Source organism: Cherax quadricarinatus, chromosome 21, assembly GCF_038502225.1.
Source record: "Cherax quadricarinatus isolate ZL_2023a chromosome 21, ASM3850222v1, whole genome shotgun sequence".
Lineage (NCBI taxonomy): Eukaryota > Metazoa > Arthropoda > Malacostraca > Decapoda > Parastacidae > Cherax > Cherax quadricarinatus.
This window is the reverse complement of record NC_091312.1, coordinates 14,732,040-14,746,884: the sequence shown is the minus strand read 5'-3', so window position 1 is coordinate 14,746,884 and position 14,845 is coordinate 14,732,040. Positions and strand designations below refer to the sequence as shown.

At 43.8% G+C, this 14,845-nt stretch overlaps 1 protein-coding gene across 2 annotated transcripts in view; it reads right to left on the bottom strand.

The window, feature by feature from the left end:
* The window catches only part of MESR3 (misexpression suppressor of ras 3), a 276,810-nt gene that overhangs the window by 184,613 nt on the left and 77,352 nt on the right, over positions 1-14,845 (bottom strand). For both annotated transcript variants that reach the window (XM_053777167.2, XM_053777169.2), the window contains exon 2: positions 1,209-1,251. The gene's annotated coding sequence lies outside the window, so the exon portion shown is untranslated. The remainder of the gene's footprint in view (positions 1-1,208; positions 1,252-14,845) is intronic.

Sequence of the window (14,845 nt, the reverse complement as noted above, 5' to 3'; positions counted from 1 at the left end):
CCCCGCCACCGACATTTATTATGCAAGAATCGCAAACAAGCGATACAAGATGCAAAACAACCACCGGGGGGGAAGGAGATGAACGATAGCTGTAGGCCTTTCGTGTCGCAATCAACAAATCAGGAGCTGTCAATGTTGCAGAAAAGAGGATGAAGTTCCAGAAAACATGTTCAAAGGAAGAGTTTGTGAAAAAAAAAGACTTCCTCTGCACATCTTTGCTGGGATTTCATCTTATGGAACACTGGAAGCTCCTGATGTATTGACTGCAACACGAAAGGCCTAGAGCTATCATTTAACTCCTCCGTGTTTGTTTAGCATGCATATATATATATATATATATATATATATATATATATATATATATATATATATATATATATATATATATATATATATATATATAATATATAAAGTAAAACTTGCTATTTTCGCTTGCCGAATAAGGCAAGCGAAAATTTGTGTGAGGAATAATTTCGCAAAAATCGTTCTGAATCTAAAGAAAAAAATTATTTCATTTTGTTTGTTTATTATTATATTATTGTAAACTTATCTAAAATATATTTAGCTGGATTAGGCTAAATTAAATTGAGCTTGTTATAATAAGGTTAGGTAAGTTTTTTAAGATTCTTTTGGTACAAAATTATTAATTTTTACATTAATATAAACGAAAAAAATGTATCTTCAAACGTATAAGAGAAAATTTTTGAAAGGACTTAATTTTAAACGAGTTCTTGCTAATTGACCAGTTTCACTGATTCGGCAAAAGAGATTATATATATATATATATATATATATATATATATATATATATATATATATATATATATATATATAAATTAAAGTGACTGTGTTGGTTAATGGGGTTTAAATGTTTAAATCATATATCCAAGACGAAGGTCATTAAGACTGCATGTAACCTGTTTACCACCAGTCAATAATTATAATCATTTAATTCCTGATATATACACCGGATATACAGACATACAGCTCTCAGTATACACACATATTCACAATAACATGACCTTTATTCATCTTACTTACATATTTACTCTACATATTTACTGACACATTTATATAATGGAACCAATAAACACATACTGTACTGGTGATAAGTTAGGTAATTTAAACCCTGGGTAGACACATAAAAGTCACCTAATTCTTACTTTACTCTGAGAGGGAAATACTCTGTAGTTAACGTCAGTACTTACTAAGTGAACGGTAGTTAACCCAGCAGTCTCCAGCTGATCACTTCTGCAATGAAAAGTGTCTGATTAACATACAGAAAAATACCGATGGCATGATGGAATATACAGTTCCCCCCCCCCCCCTATATATCCTCTGAAGGATGGTGAAGAGGTTTGACTGTGTGTAACTTTAATGTGAAGGAGACAAAAGGTGTGTGCGGAGATAAATATTTTGATAAACAGAGAAATGTTTTGATACGGAGATAAATGCTACGCTGATTTAGAATTACATGCTTCCTGCAGCCACTCTCGCGTTCACTCTGGTGTTACATAAGTACACTCTTGTTTTTTCCTTAATTACAGGTGCGGCCTACTGTACTAAGAATAACAGGAGCCATATGAAGAGAAACTGCAAAACAAACTTACTGGGGCAACGTGTCTCTCTGTATAGAGCTATATCAAATTTCACGAGATGATAATGGTATACACAGTGCGAAACTGAGAAAGTGAGCAAGTGAATATATAATTTCTTAGCTATAAGCCAGAGAGTAAGAGTGGAGTCTGAGGCAGCCACAGTGAAGAACTGTATTCCTCACAGTACAGTACTCGCTCCACTTCTCTTTTGCAGCGTTGTATGACCCTTCTGGGTTTAGCGCTTAGTTTTGATTAAGATAATAATAATCCACTTCTCTTTATCATTGTTATGTCTGACATAGAGACATAAACCCTGGTATCTTATCAACCTCTGCACACGATACTATATAAGAATGGCGTCGTAGAGGACACAGCAAACCTTCAAGCTGATATAAACCTTCCAGTGGACCACTAACAGTAATATAACGTTCAATGAAGACAAACTTCTGTTATCCTGATATGGGTACATTGAGGAATTAAAGTCTGAGTAATGCAAGATATGCTCAAATTATTCTGTAGAACGGCAGTTCAATGTGAGGGACTCGAGAGTGACAATATCAAGAGGATCTCACATCCAACAATCAATTTATTATCGAAACGATAAGGAAAATAATTTGCTGGATAACTCGAACATTCAAAACAAAACATGCCGAATCAGTGATGATACTTTTCAAGTCACTTGTACTCTCTAGGCTAGAATATTTCTGGGTACTAACGGTCCCCTTCAAAACAGGTGAAACTGCCTAACTGCAAAACGTACAGAAAATCTTCGCAGCTTGTATAAGCTCAGTCAAGGACTTAAATTAGCGGGAGCGCTTTAAGTCTCTTGAACTGTACACTTTAGAATGTAGGCGAAAAAGATGCATCATAATCTACACCTGGAAGATTCTAGAGGGATTGGTCGCAAACCTTCACACAGTAATCATTCCACATTAATGCAGGAAGTTTGGCAGAGTGCAAAATACTTACAATGAAAAACAGGGACGCGATGAGTAATACTAAGAGACAATTCAATAGTGTAAGGGGATCTAGATTTTTGAACGCTCTCCCTTAATACGTAAGGGGAATTAACAACCCCCACCCTCATCTGTTTACAAGTGGGAACTTAATAAGTTCCTAAGTCGGTTCCTGACTAACCCAGGTTGTGGTGCCTGGCACTAACTGGCTGGTCAGTCAGGTCAGCACCCGGGTCACAGGGGTGACGACCCCCGGAAGACACTACAGGTAACTTACAGGTTCTACAAGTCTGTTATACAGTTTGTGGCTTTGTCTTCTGTTGGCTGGTATATGGTGAAAAGAATTATAAAGTAGCAGTTTACATGTAGAGTTTCTATCATGACGTTTCCCTCAGTGTTGAACTGAGAAAGTTTATCAATGACGGTAAACGTTTTCACAAGAAAGATTTTTCTTATACTGTCTCCATACCAGAGAGCAGTACGCAGTTTCTTCAAAGCAGGTTTGAGCGTGGGTGGAGGCGTGGGTGAAAGTATGAGTGGGTGGAGGCGCGAGTTAAAGCATGGGCGGGTGGAGGCGTGGGTGAAAGTATGGATGGGTGGGGGCGTGGGTGAAAGCATGGTGTGGAGGCGTGAGTGAAAGCATGGGTGGGTGGAGGCGTGGGTGAGGGGACCTTGGAGCACCATAGGAAGGTCTCCACCTGCCTGTGACCAAGATGATTACTCAGGAAGCAACAAGATAAACCACTCACAGTTACAACCCAGTAAGTGTCTTTAACATTCATACTCTTACAAGTTCTGCAGAAGATTGTAAGCCAAAGGATATTAGAGCACTTGGAGACAATTATTTTTACTGAAAACCAGCACGGCTTTAAATATGGAAAAGTCTGTTTTACGCATTTATTGGAGTTTTATGCAAATCACAGAGATAATACTACAAGAAAGACAGGGCTGGGTGGACTACATCTTCCTGGACTGCAAGGGAACATCTGATACAGTACCACACCGGTATTACAGCCAGGGTTAAAAGACAGTGCTCCAGTGGGTCGAGTGCCTAAATGACAGAAGGCATTGGCTAACAGTAAATAAAGAATGAAAGATCAAAATGGGAGGGGGGAGAGTAACGAGTGGGGTTCCACAAGGATCAGTATTAGGGCCGCTATTATTTCTAAGATACTTGAATGACCTACCAGAGGGAAATAAGTCTTATGTGTTTATGTGTCACTGTTTGCTGACGATGTAAAACTAATGAGAAGAATACGGCAGCGGCATGTGCAAGATTAGCAAAACTCAAAACAGCATTCAGAAGCATGAACAAAGAATGATTCTGAACTTTATACACGATGTAAGTTATGAGGCCAATCACTGCGTATGTGGTCTCAGCAAGGAACCCACACTTGGTCAAGTACGCAGTTCTCATGGGTCCAAAGGTTTGTAACAGACTTAGTGCCAGAAATCAAAGGAAGTGAGCCTGACGGAGGGAAAAAACAAGGGAAGACATGATTAAGACATGCAAAACCTTAAGAGGGATTGATAAAACAGATAGGGACAGACTAAATTATGAGAGCCACAATCAAAGGGACACAGGTGGAAGCTGAAGACACAGGTGAGTCATGGGGATGTAAAGTGAAGTACAGTATTTCCTTAGTTTCAGGCTGGTTGAAAAGTAGAATGAGTTGAATGAGGCAGTAGTGGAGGCAATCTCAATACACAGCTGCAGGAGTAGATACAATAAGGCCCAAGGGAGCGAACAGGACACAGGTGCAACATTTGGGTATCTTTACTGTGGGGTCGTTTCGCCAACTAGTGGCCACTGGTTGGTGAAACATCTCCACAAAGTTACCCAAGTGCTGCACACGCCTTATTCATCTACAATACATTTTTGTTTTGTATACCTTAATTATGTAAGACTTAAGAACTCAGAAATCTGTGATGCCGATTAATGTAGTCTAGGAGGCGGGGCCAGGAGCTGAGTCTCGATCCCCCGCGAACACATCTTGGTGAACACACACACACAATGGTAACTAACACACACACACACACACACACACACACACACACACACACGTACGTCAACTCATTCTCCAGCAAAGGTAAACTTACAGAGCTAATAAATAAAAGAGATGTTCCTTGAGCAAATACACGGAACCATCTCCTAAGGAGGAGGAGGAGGAGGAGGAGGAGGAGGAGGAGGAGGAGGAGGAGGAGGAGGAGGAGGAGGAGGAGGAGGAGGAGGAGGAGGAGGAGAAGGACGAAGAAGAAGAAGAAGAAGAAGAAGAAGAAGAAGAAGAAAAAGAAGAAGAAGAAGAAGAAGAAGACGACGACTACGACGACTTGGAACCTAAACTCCAATCTTATAAACCAGAGATGTAAAATCTAACACATCAATAAAAACCCATTAACTTCTCTTTCCACTCTTCCTTCTTTCTCTTCTCAACTCATCTACTGTTACCCAGCTGCTGTGCTTCTGTCACCCAGCTGCTGTGCTTCTGTCACCCAGCTGCTGTGCTCCTGTCACCTAGCTGCTGTGCTTCTGTCACCCAGCTGCTGTGCTTCTGTCACCCAGCTGCTGTGCTTCTGTCACCCAGCTGCTGTGCTTCTGTCACCCAGCTGCTGTGCTTCTGTCACCCAGCTGCTGTGCTTCTGTCACCCAGCTGCTGTGCTCCTGTCACCTAGCTGCTGTGCTTCTGTCACCCAGCTGCTGTGCTTCTGTCACCCAGCTGCTGTGCTCCTGTCACCCAGCTGCTGTGCTCCTGTCACCCAGCTGCTGTGCTCCTGTCACCCAGCTGCTGTGCTCCTGTCACCCAGCTGCTGTGCTCCTGTCACCTAGCTGCTGTGCTACTGCTCTGACTTGTTGCGTTAAAGTGGGTGTCTTGTGAATATCACCCGCTGTCACTCAGTGATGACTGTATTGCTGTCAGTTACCTGCAGTGAACTATTAGTCAGCCGCCTCACCTATAGTCTTCCCACCGCTAATCCACCATTTACAACCCATCCACCAATTACCTGTTACGGAGCCCACCAATCACACGTCACCCACTGACTTTCCTGGAGTCTAACTGGAGGTTATTCCGGAGATAAACGCCCCCGCGACCCGGTCCACGACCAGGTCTCCCGGTGGATCAGGGCCTGATCAACCGCGCTGTTACTGCTGGCCGCACGTAGTCCAACGTACGAACCACAGCCCGGCTGATCCGGCACTGACTTTAGGTATCTGTCCAGCTCCCTCTTGAAGGCATCCAGGGGCCTATTGGCAATTCCCCTTATGCTTGGTGGGAGGCTGTTGTACAGTCGTGGGCCCCAAACACTTATGGCGTTTTCTCTTAGCGTACTTATGGCTCCCCTACTTTTAATTGGGGGTATTTTGCATCGCCTGCCCAGTCTTTTACTTTCGTAGAGAGTGATTTCTGCGTGCAGATTCGGGACCATTCCTTCTAGGATTTTCCAAGTGTATATTATGATGCATCTCTCTCTCCTGCGTTCCAACGAGTACAACTCAAATGCTTCCAAGCGTTCCCAGTAGTTCGGGTGCTTGATAGAACTTATACGTGGAGTAAAGGTTCTCTGTACACTCTAGATCTGCAATTTAACCTACCTGCTCTGAGCGGAGATGTTAATGTACAGCAGTATTCCAGTGTAGAGAGGACAAGTGATTTGAAAAGGATCATCATTGGCTTGGCATCTCTCGTTTTGAACGTTTTCATCCATCCTATCATTTTCTTTGCACTTGTGATAGTCGCACTGTTGTGATCCTTGAAAGTGAAATCCTCAGACATTACTACTCCCACGTCCTTTACATTATTTTTCCGCTCTATCGTATGGCCCGAGTTTGTAGTATATGTTGACCGTCTTAATGCCTTTCCTGCTGCCGACTAAAATCAGTTGTGATGCTTCTATGCCAAGAGCTGAGATGCTGTTGCTATGCTGCTGCTGCTGCTGCTACGGTGTTGCTATACTGATGCTACGCTGTTGCTGCTATATTGAGTGCTGGTATGTTGCTACTAGGCTGAGAGTTGAGATACAGCTATGCCAAGAACCGCTATGCTGAGTGATGCTGCTTTGACGAGAGGTGGTGATGAACTGCTGCTAACAGGACTGCTGTTGTCTAGCTGTTGGGGGGATACGATTGTTGCTATGATGAGGTGGAGTAAAAAGGATGCTGGCTGGTGTGCTACGAGTGGATTGCCTGTCATCCAGATACTCTCTATGGAGATGTGGAAAGATGTTACCCCGTGAAGAGTCCTCTTTCTTCTCTTCCTCCTCTTTCTCCTTTTCCTTCTCGTCCTCATCCTCCTTCTCTTTCTCCTCCCCTCCCCCACAAGCTAGAATAACATACACGGGAGCTACACAAACAACTGTTCTTTGCACAGGAAATTACACTATCAGGAAAATCTTGAATTTACATAAAACAAACATACATGTACACACACACACTAATGACATATATATATATATATATATATATATATATATATATATATATATATATATATACACACACACAAACATTGTCTCTACGTCCACAGCAGGACTCGAACCTGCTAACTCTGTATCAGAGTCCACAGTACTTTACCACGGAGCTAGACCAGCGATAAGTATGGGCGCTTAGCCGAAGCTAAGCGATGTTACCCCATACCCCCGGGCACCAAGCTCGTTTTGAAAGTTATTTCATCGAATCCTGGCACATGCAGTGGACAACGAAAGAGATTTGAAATGCTTAACAATTCGCAAACAGGCGAGATTATTTACAAACACTGTCTCTGTGGACTCTGATACAGAGTTAGCAGGTTCGAGTCTGCTGTGGACGTAGAGACAATATTTGTAAATAATTTCGCCTGTTTGCGAAATTATTTACAGCGATATAAATACATAATCAGCTATACATACTCAATACACACTACATCAGTAATGTATATACGTACGCACATCAGTGATGTATATCCCCAGTCACCAGCCATATATACTCTGTTTCTATATACCTCCTCAAAGAGTCTGGTCAGTCTCTGGATACGAGGAACTGGAACTATCCTTCCCTTCCTGGGATCAAACTTGATTACCACCATCCCTCTTACTCCCCAGTCTGGGCCGGGGGAACGACCCCCAGGTAGTCCGGGGTGACATTAGTCAACCCATAGCAGAATACCTGACGATATCCCAGTTGTCTTACTGAGTCTCCCAGCACTGGCTGACAGATTACAGTATCTCATGAATAAGACACAAGTGTAACACGTATTAATGATCTAAGTCGGACCGAAATGTCGTCGTTACTTTTCCTTTCATAAGTGCGGGTTATTTGTGTATTGTTCTAGTCACGGTATTGTGAGGCAATATTCTCTATCAGAAAAAGTATCCTTTATTTAACACACTATAAACAACACCGAGAAGTTGATGAATTAAACACATGTACAACATCTGACTAGCCTTATTTGTAGACGTTTCGCCAACCAGTGACTTTGTCAATACAATACAGGGAGATAAACGAAGTGTGTAAAAGAAGAGGTGTTGAGTACCTAAGTCTCGATAACTCTGAAGTACCTAGTACCTAGATTAATGGACTGATTACCTCATTTCCAACCGTTTTCTATACGTAATTCTGCAAGGCTGAGAGGGACTGATTACCTCTTCTACACTCTTCCGTTAATGTCCTTGTATTGATAAAGCCACTGACTAGTTGGCGAATCGTCTCCCCCCCCCCCCAAAAAAAAAAAAAACAGGTGTTGTACCTTGGTCAAATTCATCGAATATAACAGGGGAAACATCGCTAGATTTTTGTTTGCACTATGATACAATGTTTTCTAGGAGAAGCAGTTTGGTTGACGTACCCAACATTATTAAATCATTATAGAGGAAACAGGTGAGTCCCGCAGAGCGGGGAGACACAACAAAAAACGCAAGGTCAGTATCAACTGTGGGAGACTAAAGAAAAAGTATCCTTTATTTAACACACATGTCACATCTCTCACCGAGGCACCCAAAAAAAGTCTTCAATTCATCCCGTGAGAAAGTTGTTTATGTAAGTCTTGTTCTCTCCCAGAGATGTGAGCCCTGCCCATGCTAGGAAGGTCCTATTGGCCCATGCTAGGCAGGTCCTACTGGCCCATGCTAGGCAGGTCCTACTGGCCCATGCTAAACAGGTACTGCTGTCCTATGCTAGACAGGTACTGCTGTCCTATGCTAGACAGGTACTGCTGTCCTATGCTAGACAGGTACTACTGTCCCATGCTAGACATACCACTTTCCTGTGTTAGGCAGGTACTACTATCGCATGTTAGGCAGGTACCACTGGCCCATGCTAAGCAGGTCCAACTCACACGAAATCGTTTCACTTCATGATTTTATTTTGGACTTCGAAGCCCAATCATACCTACTTATAATAACAATAATAATAATAATAATAATAATAATAATAATAATAATAATAATCCAATATTACAGGTTGTATGATGTTACTGACCGGGTTTAGCACATTATTTCCCGCAGGCCTCCTAGTGCACGTGTCTGTCCGCAAGACTACTCTCCCGAGGTCCGAGACCTCAACCGTGGAGAAATAATGATCATGTGATCATTGTTTCTCCACGGAAGACCTCGGTCACTGGATCAAAAGCTTCGCTGTGTGGATATCACTAGGACCAGCGTCAGGAGAACTTGTCCAAAAGTTACGCTGACTTAGATAGTATCTAGCCTGGTTCCTGCAGAACACAAGTAGGGTAGGTAGAGTTTCCCAGAGAAAGCAGGTGCTAGCTAGCTTCGTGTCTAGCGCACCTGGCACCACCTTGTCCTCACCTGCCCCTGCCGACAGGAACACTTGTAAATTAAGCAGGTGTTCGTTCCCAGGCTAAGCAGCAACAGCAGCAGCGGCAGCTGCGACGGAGGTGCCAGGAATAGTAGTAACAGTAGCATTGGTAGCAACAGCATTAATAACAATAACAACACCACTGGTAACAGCAGTAATAACACTGGTAACAACAGTAATAATAGTAATAACAATAACAGTAATAACAACATGGGTAGCAGCAGTATTATCAGCAATAATAATAATAATGGCAAGTACGTAATAGCAATAACAGTAATAATAACAGCGATAGTAACTTAGTAGCGACAACAGTAGTAACAGAAACACTAGTAACAGTGGCAGCAACAGTATTAATGGCAACAGTGATAGCAAATGTAGTAAAGACAACAGTGACTGCAACGACAACAATGACAGCATTATCATCCTCAGGAGTCAGAGCAACAGTAACAGAACAAACAGCAGCAGCAGCAACAGGAGTAGAAGGCTGGCTGGGCTGACAGTGAACCTTGCTGCTGACGGCAGTGGAAGCTGACCTTTAATCTACTTCCGGTGGGACAGTAATGGCTCGTAAGTTCCGTCTGGTAGAGTCGACTATCCCCCCTTCCCCACCACAACCCCTCCCCCACCACAACCCCTCTCCCACCATTATCCACAACCCCTCCCCCACTATCATCCTCAACCCCTTCCCCTCTCTCATCCACAACCCCTCCCCCCTCTCTTCCTCATCCCCCTCCCCCAATCCAAAACTCCCTCCCGTCCCACCACTCTACCTTCCTTGAACTAGACATCAGCCACGTCTGTCACTCTCTCTCTGTCTCTCTGTCTCTCTCTCTCTCTCTCTCTCTCTCTCTCTCTCTCTCTCTCTCTCTCTCTCTCTCTCTCTCTCTCTCTCACCAACATTCCCTTATTCACTTTGCCCTTTTATAACATGTTTTCTACGGCTGTTCCTCTTCTTTTCTCACACACTTCCTCCATCCCTCCTCCCACACACTTCATCCCTCATCCCACATACTTCCTCCATCCCTCCTCCCACACACACTTCCTCCATCTCTCCCACACTGTTCCCCTACGGTGAGTGTTCGTGTTCCTACAATGTAAATATTATACAGAATATAGTGGCTAGTAGCAACACTTGTTAATATTCCTATTTACCCCTCTCCTAGCCCTCTTTACCCCTCTCCATTACCTTCCCCATCCTAGCCCCTTTCACCCACTCTCCATTACCCTCCCATCCCCATCACCCCCCTCCCAGTTCCATCACTCCCATCCCCATTACCCCACCCCCTACCAGCCCCAACACCCGTCCCTACCAGCACAATCACCCCCCCCCCTTCTACAAGCATCATCACCAACTCCTAGCACTCATGAACACAAGTTTCCGTTTCTTATCGTCCTGTTCAGTGCTTAAACAATCACTGCCATATTCTCTGTCTTAGTCACTTCTTTAGGTTATTTCAGATTACCCAATAACCTTCTACACAGCACTCTCTCCTTGTTATTATTACTAGTAGTACTGCTGTTGTAATCAGCACTATTATCACCTCAGAGGTCAGTACTGAGCCCATTCTTGCTCACGAAGTACATTAACAACACAGATGAGGGAACTGAACGATAGCTCTAGGCCTTTCGTGTTGCAATCAGCACATCATCAGGAGCTTGCAATGTTGCAGAAGAGGACGGCCAATCTGATCTGATCACTGAGAACGCCTTTGCTGCAGTGAGGGATAAACAGCGACATAAGCAAGTTTGCCGATGATACAAAAAATAGGAAGATCTGCATAGACTGATGTGGTCTGAGAAATGGCAGTTGCAGGTTACCGCCGACAAATGTAAAGTTATTTTCCCAGGAAAAGACAATAATTATGACGCATATCAATTCAAAATAATGCAGGTCTCAATCAAACTGAATGATAAAGAGACTTAGGGGGTCTTGTTAGCAGTAGTTTAAAGCCAAGACAACAGTGCGTAAGTGTTTACAATAAAGAGTAGGATTCTTCGCTTCATAACGGAAGTCCTCAAGTTATACTTCGAATTTGCATATCCTTGGTAAGAGCCCATTTAGATTATACTACCCAGATCTGGTCTCCATATTACAGAATGGTCATAAATCCGCTGGAAAACATACAGTGAAGGATAATGAAGTTGATCTCATGCATCAGGAATTTTTTTTGTCTTTTACGAACATTGGCTAAAGGAGCTGAATTTGAATTCTCTAGAAAGACGTAAAATTAGAGAGGATGTACCTAAAGTGAACAAATGGAAAACAGGAATAAAAAAGAGGAATATAAATAACGTTTTGAAAATATCCAACCAAGACAGGACTCACAGCAACGGATTCAAGTTGAGCAAATTTAGACTCAGAACGAATATACTGGTTTTGCAGCATAGTAAAAGATGAGTGGAACAAACTTTCAGGTACCGTCATTGAAGCGAGAATTTTTTGTAGCTTTAAATATAGGCTGTACTAAGTAACACCCACTGAATGAAGGCTGACGTAAGAAAAGCTGGGCAGGGCTAAAGTGCATTACTCAACATTAATTTATCGAAGGCCAGGTTGCTAGGCTAGCTTGGAGACACAGCCTAAAAAAATTGCATGCCATGTTAGCTCATATTAAGGATGGGTCCAGCATGAGAGTTAGACCCATGTGCAACATCTGGGTATCTTTATTGTAGAGTTTTCGTCAACCAGTGACCTTATCAATACAAATTCAAGGACATAACTGGAAGACAGCAGAACTATATACAAAAGATGAGGTAATCAGTCCCTCAGCCTTGCTGTTGGTGTGAAGAGCACTCTCATCTTTTGTATATAGTTCTGTCTTCCAATTATGTCCTTGAATTTGTATTGATAAAGCCACTGGATGGCGTAACGTCTACAACAAAGATACCCAGATGTTGCACCTGTGTCTAATTTTCATCTTGTCGGTATTGTATACCATTCATGTACAACTAGAGGACGGGTCCAGCATGACATAAAAACTAGAAAACGGGTCCAGCATGACCTGAAGACTAGAGGACGGGCTCAACATGAACTGGAAACTAGAAGACGGGTCCAGCATGACCTGAAAACTAGAGGACGGGTCCAGCATAGCCTGAAGACTAGAGGATGGGTCCAGCATGACCTGAAGACCAGAGGACGGGTCCAGCATGACCTGAAGACTAGAGGAAGGGTCCAACATGACCTGAAGACTAGAGGACGGGTTCAGCATAACCTGAAAACTAGAGGACGGGTCCAGAATGACCTGAAGACTAGAGGAAGGGTCCATCCCCAAAGTATATAACTCAAGATATCTTTCAGCTTTCAGACAGCCGCAAGGAATATGGATAATGAGAACCTTCAAAACTAGGGAGGCCAAGCCCATGATGACACTCTTCAGGTCACTTGTTCTATCTAGGCTGGAATATTGCTGCACACTAACAGCACCTTTCAAGGCAGGTGAAATTGCCGACCTAGAAAATGTACAGAGAACTTTCACGGCGCGCATAACGGAGATAAAACACCTCAATTATTGGGAGCGCTTGAGGTTCCTAAACCTGTATTCCCTGGAACGCAGGAGGGAGAGATACATGATTATATACACCTGGAAAATCCTAGAGGGACTAGTACCGAACTTGCACACGAAAATCACCCACTACGAAAGCAAAAGACTTGGCAGACGATGCACCATCCCCCCAATGAAAAGCAGGGGTGTCACTAGCACGTTAAGAGACCATACAATAAGTGTCAGGGGCCCGAGACTGTTCAACTGCCTCCCAGCACACATAAGGGGGATTATCAACAGACCCCTGGCAGTCTTCAAGCTGGCACTGGACAAGCACCTAAAGTCAGTTCCGGATCAGCCGGGCTGTGGCTCGTATGTTGGTTTGCGTGCAGCCAGCAGCAACAGCCTGGTTGATCAGGCTCTGATCCACCAGGAGGCCTGGTCTCAGACCGGGCCGCGGGGGCGTTGACCCCCGGAACTCTCTCCAGGTAAACTCCAGGTAAGTTAAAAGCAAAGCATCTCCTCCACAACTTCCAGGAAGCTCCTTTGTAATATTCTGCTGCCTTCAAGAGAGGGAAGGACGCTGTCTTGATGCTGGTGATGGAGTCTCGATCCAAGGAAATGGAGGAACCCTCCACTTCCTCGAAACAAATATGACAACCTCCCGTTTCCCAGCGCAAAGTGTATGTGATAGTCTGTTGGGTAAGGCTTAACAGAGGCCACAAATCCCGTTACCTGGAGTTTACCTGGAGAGAGTTTCGGGGGTCAACGCCCCCGCGGCCCGATCTGTGACCAGGCCTCCTGGTGGATCAGCGCCTGATCAACCAGGCTGTTGCTGCTGGCTGCACGCAAACCAACGTACGAGCCACAGCCCGGCTGATCAGGAACTGACTTTAGGTGCTTGTCCAGTGCCAGCTTGAAGACTGCCAGGGGTCTGTTGGTAATCCCCCTTATGTGTGCTGGGAGGCAGTTGAACAGTCTCGGGCCCCTGACACTTATTGTATGGTCTCTTAACGTGCTAGTGACACCCCTGCTTTTCATTGGGGGGATGGTGCATCGTCTGCCAAGTCTTTTGCTTTTGTAGTGAGTGATTTTCGTGTGCAAGTTCGGTACTAGTCCCTCTAGGATTTTCCAGGTGTATATAATCATGTATCTCTCCCTCCTGCGTTCCAGGGAATACAGGTTTAGAAACCTCAAGCGCTCCCAGTAATTGAGGTGTTTTATCTCCGTTATGCACGCCGTGAAAGTTCTCTGTACATTTTCTAGGTCGGCAATTTCACCTGCCTTGAAAGGTGCTGTTAGAGTGCAGTAATATTCCAGCCTAGATAGAACAAGTGACCTGAAGAGTGTCATCATGGGCTTGGCCTCCCTAGTTTTGAAGGTTCTCATTATCCATCCTGTCATTTTTCTAGCAGATGCGATTGATACAATGTTATGGTCCTTGAAGTTGAGATCCTCCGACATAATCACTCCCAGGTCTTTGACGTTGGTGTTTCGCTCTATTTTGTGGCCAGAATTTGTTTTGTACTCTGATGAAGATTTAATTTCCTCATGTTTACCATATCTGAGTAATTGAAATTTCTCATCGTTGAACTTCATATTGTTTTCTGCAGCCCACTGAAAGATTTGGTTGATGTCCGCCTGGAGCCTTGCAGTGTCTGCAATGGAAGACACTGTCATGCAGATTCGGGTGTCATCTGCAAAGGAAGACACGGTGCTGTGGCTGACATCCTTGTCTATGTCGGATATGAGGATGAGGAACAAGATGGGAGCTAGTACTGTGCCTTGTGGAACAGAGCTTTTCACCGTAGCTGCCTCGGACTTTACTCTGTTGACGACTACTCTCTGTGTTCTGTTAGTGAGGAAATTATAGATCCATCGACCGACTTTTCCTGTTATTCCTTTAGCGCGCATTTTGTGCGCTATTACGCCATGGTCACACTTGTCGAAGGCTTTTGCAAAGTCTGTATATATTACATCTGCATTCTTTTTGTCTTCTAGTGCATTTAGGACCTTGTC